The 7,398-nt window shown below is 41.9% G+C and overlaps 1 protein-coding gene across 3 annotated transcripts in view; it reads left to right on the plus strand.

Annotated features, from left to right (window-relative positions):
* Nucleotides 1–1,841: 1,841 nt before the first annotated feature.
* USP33 (ubiquitin specific peptidase 33) overlaps nucleotides 1,842–7,398 on the plus strand; it is a 68,059-nt gene continuing 62,502 nt past the window's right edge. For all 3 annotated transcript variants that reach the window (XM_045291851.1, XM_045291852.1, XM_045291853.1), the window contains exon 1: nucleotides 1,842–1,955. The gene's annotated coding sequence lies outside the window, so the exon portion shown is untranslated. The remainder of the gene's footprint in view (nucleotides 1,956–7,398) is intronic.

Here is a 7,398-nt window from a genome sequence, read left to right on the forward strand (position 1 = left end):
GGGGAGGAAACCTTTAGGAACTAGAGGAAGGTTGTATTTCTCATCATTGTTACATCACACCGTGACTGGCTCATCTCCTCCCATAGACTATAAATCTTTATGGGAGCTTTTTTTCCTCCTATAGAGCAATTGGTGAGTTTGAATTAATGACCTTGCAGTTAGCAGTTTAGTGCTTAACCCTCTATGCCACCAGGGTTTCTTAGGCAATAATCTCTCTCTCACTGCCATGGAGTCAGTTCTGACTTATAGGGACCCTATATGACAGGGTAGAACTGCCCAGGTGGGTTTCCAAGACTGTAACTCTTTACAGACATTTGAATTGCTAAACAGCAGTTAGCAGCCCAATGCATAACCACTATACCACCAGAGCAGTAATAACAGTAATAAAATAATTATTGCAGTAGTAACAATAATAAAATAATTATCTTAATAAAAGAAACAGAAAACAACAAATATTGGAGGGTTTATAAAATAGGGCAACCACTACGAAAAACAGCATGGCACTTCCTTGGGAACAAACGAAAAAGACAGACATAGTCATTGCTCTCATTGAGTTTATGGTTCAAAGGAGAGAGGCAAAAATTAAGTACATAAAGAACCTAAAAATATCATGAGTTATAACTTATATTAAATTCTCTAAAAGAAACAAACAAGTAAGTATTGCAACATATATCGGGGAGAGGGGGTGTCCTGTTTCCATAAAACAGCAGCGAGGAAATGATTGTCATGATCATATCTTTATCTTTTTATAGAGCATAGGTATTTAGAACATTTAAATGTTTGAAACATTTAGTTTTTCAAAATGAGATGAGCTCTATCTCTGATTTTTTTTTAATGGTAAGCTACACTATTTTGAAGTATGCCTAAAAGAGAGGCATCATTGTACCCCCCAGATTGTTAAACTTTCCTTTTCCCTCAGTGAACACAGCACAGGTGACCATCCATGGCATAGAGGCCTCAGTATCATCCCTCTGTCATAAGTTGGAAAAGTCTAATTTCTACCCTTTTTATCATAAAGTTAAAAAACAAACAAACCAGAAACCCCTTTCCGATGGAGAATGAACGCCTTGAACACTTAGCAGAGGTGGAGGTACATGCTTCCAATTTTGAAGACCAAAATTATGTAAGTGATAAGACAGATCAAAACTGACAATGCTTAACAATTGTTATTATTTCATTAATTAGAAACATCATCCAAATAAGGGCAAGTTACAGAAATTAGAAGACAGGGATCTTCCAACACTCTGGGCACTAGGCAATGAAGGTTTCAATAAATATTTGATTTGATCTGTTTGATTCTGGTCTAGAACAAGCTGGATGAAATGATTTTCTCCTTTGCAGATGTAAGAAAGGGAAACACAAGTGCTTCCTGCGGTTCTAATTCTTATTAAATTGGATGAAGACTAAGGAAAGGAAAGAATAAAGTACTGAATTAAGCTAAATCTGATATTTCTTTGCACAACTGTCAGAAACCTGAGTCCCTTGATGAGGTTCTGTAATGCCTAGAAACAGGACCCCATGGTTGCAAGGTGACTGTAGAAGAGGGAAAGCGTGTGAAAGCAAATAATCTCCAGAGCCAGAAACTGCTTCGTGCGTCCATGATCTGCGCGTATAGCGAGGAGGGGCGCCTGGGTCGGCTCACCTGGGCCCGGCTTGCCGCCCGCAGCCCCGCCCCTGGGGCAGGCTCTCCAAGAAGCCCCGCCCCCTGCCCCCCACCGCGGCGCTCCAGGACGCCCGCAGCGAACTGGAGGCACCGGAAGGAGCCGCGGCTGCTGCGGGAAGTGGAGCGCTCGGGAGGCGGGGACCCGGCGGCCTGGGCTGCGGAGCCGTTTTCCTGCGCTCTCGACGCGCCGCCGCTTCTCTCCGAGGCCGGGGAAGGGCCCCGCGAGCTGGTGGAGGCGCGGCCGCAGGTCACTGTGGGCTGAGCTGGCGCGGCCTGCGGGGAAGCCGGGAAGGTGAGCGCGGCGTTGCGGGGAGCGGCGCGGGGCCGAAGGGCGCCTTGCTTGCCCTGCGACCGGCTGTGCTCTAGCTGCTGGGCACCCGAGGCTGCGGCCGCCGGAGCGGCCTTCCTTTCTGGGTGGGGGTGGGGTGGGGCAGGCTGGAAGGAGACCTCGGCTTCTCTGTGCCCAGCTGTGCTGGGATGGATCGGTGGCCGCTTTGCCCAGGGTCGGGAAGGACACGAACCCGCAGCTGATTAGCAGGGTCCGGAGGGTGCGCTCCCTGGGGAAGGGTGAGACGAGGCGGGAGAGGAGGTCCGCACTCCCTTGCTCTGTCTTTCTTAACCGGGTTGCCAGCCCCTCTCGGTGGGCTCTGTGGGCTCGAAGCCCTGCAGCGCCTTGGTCTGGTTTCGCTTTGCGGCGCAATTGTGATCGCCGTATCAATGGTGAGGTCCCGTTATTTGTTTGGAATGGGAATGCCAAAGGTATCATCGTCCTGGAATTTTTCATTGACCGGTGTTTGATACTGTTTCAGGGGTTACAGTTTACCGTCTGTATTATGTAGCTTTTGTTGGGGTCAAATTTCCATAACGTTGTAGTCGTTTCCTAGCTCCAAAATGTTTTTCATATGAATGTTTACAGGGGTCAAGTTGAGTTGATGGATGAAATTCTTCTAGACATTTTGCCCCCAAGTAATTTTAGGGTTTATAATCCCTAATCGCGATTAGGCCTGGACAATTGACCTAGTGAGGGACATCCTGGTAGGAACATAGTTTCTAAACTAAGGGTAAATTTCACTATAAGGATAGATTGAATTATACAGTTTCTCAGTTTAATCAGGTTACTTTTGCCTTATAAAGAAAAACGTGTTTTCATAAATGTTAAAGCTGTTGAAGTTGTTTCTGGTAGATTCAGTACAATTGTACCTGGAAAACTGACCAATTGGTTCTTTTAATAGGGTATTTGATTTGAATATAATAGAAATACTGTCAGTGAATTTATCCTATTAATGAACATAAGGATAGTGGTAGAAATCTTATACGACAATATTTTAAGAAAAAAAGTATTAGTAACTGTTACACTATGCTAGATGTTTTATGTTATTTCATTTACTTTGACAGGATTGAAAAAAAGATAGTGCAAAAAATATTCCAGGAATAAAATATTGACCTCGATTTTGTGCATCAGGAATAATCTATTATTTCTTATTTTATATTTACTTTATTGCCTACTTCTTATTACTGAATTCTTTATAACATATCAACAAGCATGTCTTTTTTACCTAGCTACACTTCAATGTTGGAAGATTGTAGCAAATACAGTATTTAAAAACCTGTAATTGAGAGTCAAAGAGATGGTAATATTTATATTTACATACAGCTATTGGGATTTTCTGTGACCTTTCACATATATATTTGATTCTCTTACCAGTCATCTTAACTAGTTATGCCAAGAAGTGAAGTATTTTCCTATGACAAAACACTTTGGAGATTGTGTAAGGATCAGAATTTTCATAAAGCTTATTTTGCTGAAGCAGTCTTTGAAACAAAATGGAATTAGGTACATTTAATATCTTGGAGAAGTGTGAACCATAGTATTTAATAGACCCTGGACATTTTACAAGAAATAAAGTACAGAAAGTGAAAAATTTTTGGTGATAACGATGAAATGCTATTTTTAAAAAGGAAGGAATAAGTAACTTTACTTCTTTAATATAGCTTTAAAAACATTTTTTTTTAAAGTCTACATTTGATTATGGGAGAATTTTGACAGGAATGCTTCAGAGTTTCAGAAGCGAACAGTCGGCTTAACTGTCTATGAAAACTAGCATGTCACTAAGTCAAAGTCGATGCCAACTCATAGTGACCTGCTGTAGGATTGAACTTTATGGCAGTAGAAAGCCTCATCTTCTGAGGAATGGCTGGTGGTTTTCAACTGCTGACCTTGCAGTTAGCAGCCCCACTCACAGCCACTACGCCATCAGAGCTGCAAACCAGCAGGAGTTATGTACAATATAGTGTATATATGTTGTTGTTAGGTTCTGTTCAGCTGGTTCCAACTCATAGTGGCCCTGTGTATAACAAAACAACACCACCTGGTCCTGCACTGTCCTCATACTTGTTCTTATGTTTGTGCCCACTGTTGTAGCCATTGTGTCAATCCGTTTGTTGCTCTTTTTTCTGCTCCTCTACTTTACCAAGCATGACGTCCTTTCCAAGGACTCATCTCTCTTGATAACATGTCCAACCTTGGTGAGATGAAGTCTCACCATTCTTGCTTCTAATGAACAGTCTGGCAGTACTTCTTTCAAGACAGAATGGTTTTGAAATACCAGTGACTAAATTGCTCCAGTGTTACACAAACCATCACAATGCAACAGACAGATAGGTGGTAGTAGTGTACGTATATATACTGAGTTGCTTTTGACTCATAGTGACTCAGTAGCACAGAGTAGAACTGCCTCTATGGCTTTCTGAGATTGTAAATCTTTACAGGATTAAAAAACCCGATCTTTCTCTCTTGGAACAGCTGTGGTTTTAAACTGCTGACCTTGTGATTAGCGGTCCAATGTGTAGTCTACTATGCCACCAAGGCCCCTGAATGTATACCAGGGGCTTCAAAAAGTTTGTGGGAAAATTTTATTATCCTTTGATTCCATTTATGCATAACCTTTGAAACTCCCTGGAATATCTACTTTAACTTTTTTCCTTGTGATTTTTGGTGAATGTTTACAGAGCAAATTGTTTTTCTTTCTATAGTTCCTACACAATTTATTTTTCTGTATTAGTTGCAATCCCCACAGTGTAAAAGCACTGTTCCCACTTCCTCCAAATGTTTGTTTCCATTCATCCTTCTTTCCCAGTCCTACTGCCTGTGTGTTTCCCAGGGCAATTGCTGACCTTTTGATCACTTATGGCTGATTGTTTAAGGATTGTGAACCTCCCTGTTGTATTGTTTATTTTGCAGGATCCCAAACAAGATGTTAAACACTTGAAAGTCAAGGTAGATCACCTGACCTCTGTGCATGTTCAGCCAGGAAGGGAAGGTCACCAAAAAATGGCTTTGATGGACGTGTAGCTTTTGCCTTCTGCAGCCCATACCCCAAAGGAAACTAAGAGTGGTGACTTGAGTCCTACCTTCTAGTAAAATGGGGACTGACATTATATCCCACCCTAAATCTTGTTTATCAGAATTGCTTTGATGGCAGTTAGTTTTAGAGTTTGGACCGGTGTCAGCACAGCAGGCACTCTTCAGCATGGGGTTGCGGTCACAGCTGTCCTTTTTGCAGTTGTTAGATGCCATCAAGCCGGTTCCAATTTATAGTGACCTACGTACAACAGAAAGAAGCATGGCTGGTCCTGTGCTCTCCTCAGGCTGGAGCCCATCCGTGTAGCCTCGGTGTCAAGAATTTATCATCTATCCCAAAAGGGAGAAAGAACAATGACTAGAAGGGGCCCTCGTGGAGGAGTGGGTTATGCTTTGGGTTACTAGTCAAAACAGTTTGAACCTACTTAGTGTTCAGCAGGAGAAAGATGAAGCATACTGCTTCTGCAAAGATTGCAGCCTTGGAAGCCCAAGGAGGTAGCTCTCTTCCGTCTTCCAGGGTCACTATGAGCGAGCAATCGACTTGATGGCAGTGAGAATGAATGAGTGAATGACTAGATGGACCATTTTGTCTCACACTGTCATGTGCCAAACCAAGTCTTCTGGATTTATATGTATATTCTGTATAACTATTAAATAGGCATCCATCCTCGTGAAATACTTTTTCTCTGATGTAAATGAAGAAAGCTTGGTGGCGCAGTGATGAAGCATTCTGTTAACCCAAAGGTAAATCGTTCAAGCCTACCAGCCACTGGCATTACAGAGTTGAAGCAAGCTACTTCTGCGAACATGTCTGGCCTTGGAAGCCCCGGAGAGCAGTTCTGCTCTGTACTACAGGGCCATTGCGTCAGAATTGAATCTAAGGCAGTGAGTTTGTTTGGAGTTTTGGTCACCTAAATATGACTCTTAAAGACAGTTTCTCAATGAAATACAGGCAGTTTCTCAATGTTAAAGGTTAGACTACCCACTATGTGTAATAAAAATAATAATGCAAGCTAATTTAGTTTTGTTAATATTGAAATTTTAATACCTGCTGTTTTATTAGGATGTCAGGACAGGTTGCAGGCTTGAAATTTGGGGATTAAACCGCTAAGATATGTTCTTCTTTAAATTAATATCATAAGCAGTTTTGAATAGTCTTTAACAAAGATGAGCATTTGAGTCCCCAGAACTATCCATCATAATTAGCGCATAAATTCAGTGCATTGTTTCAGTTTTTCAATTGGTGTTATTACAATCCATTAGTACATGAGAAAATTTCAAATTGCCCAGTTAGGGTAGATAGAGGAAAAAACTATTAGATAAGAGATTCTGAGAATGAGGTCAAATGATAGAAAGCCTTAGTTTCTGCTATTGATTCCTACCCTGTGGGCCTCAGGCTTATAGAGGCGTCTCAGAGTTTTTGCACAGGGATCTGCATCTGTGGACTGAACAACCAGCTTTTCTATGTACCACTATTTCTATTGCCTTCATGTCACCTCTGTCTTTCTTAAAGCTGTTCTCTAGACCTACCTCCCTTAAGACTAGAAATGACAACATCCTTGACTTCTTTTGGGGGGCATATGCTTTGAGGGGAGAAATTGAAGTAACTAAGAATCCCTGTATCTGGAGTGGTTCACCCAATTAGTAAGGTAAGCATGGGCTTACTTGTGCATGCTTACTGTTCTGTAGTGAGCAATTCCATAGGGCATCACCTTGCTTACTGGGGTACTCTGTCCCTATCGGGGATTGTAAAATTGAAAAGAGGCTTTGATTCTGTAGAAAGGTACTGTCATACTGAGTGACAAGACAGATGCCAGAACCACCCCCATCCCCCCAAAAAAGACAGATGCCAGACATACCTAAAAGCAGAATCTTTGTGATACACAAATATTTTTTAAATGGTGAAATTGCTCACTACAAATTAGTAAGTAAACACAATTAAGACTGCATACCTTGCTTATTAGGTATTCCAACAATGCTTATTAGTACTTCTTTCAGGTCAGCTCTGAGTCCTGGTGACTTTATGTATAATAAACAGACACATTGCCTGGTACCGCTCCATCTTCAGGATCTCCTTATTGCTTAAGTCCATTGTGGCTATTTTATCAGTCTTATTCATTGAAAGTTTCTCTTGTTTTCACTGACCCTCCACAAAACATGTTGCCCTATTCTAGCTATTGGTCTTTCTTGATGTCAAATGTAAGAAAGCAGGGGGAGAGATGGGAGAAAGAAAGGGGGTGGGGGAAACCAGCCCAGGGACAAGGGAACAATAAGTGAACTAAAATAAATGGACAGAAGGGTGTGGGATGTCTAGTGGGGCTTGATCAAGGGCAGTGTAGCAGCGAGGAATTACTAAACCCAAATGAAGGCTGAA

The sequence above is a fragment of the Echinops telfairi genome, unplaced genomic scaffold (genome assembly GCF_000313985.2).
Source record: "Echinops telfairi isolate 266 unplaced genomic scaffold, ASM31398v2 ScPeMD7_443;HRSCAF=831, whole genome shotgun sequence".
Taxonomy (NCBI): Eukaryota; Metazoa; Chordata; class Mammalia; order Afrosoricida; family Tenrecidae; genus Echinops; species Echinops telfairi.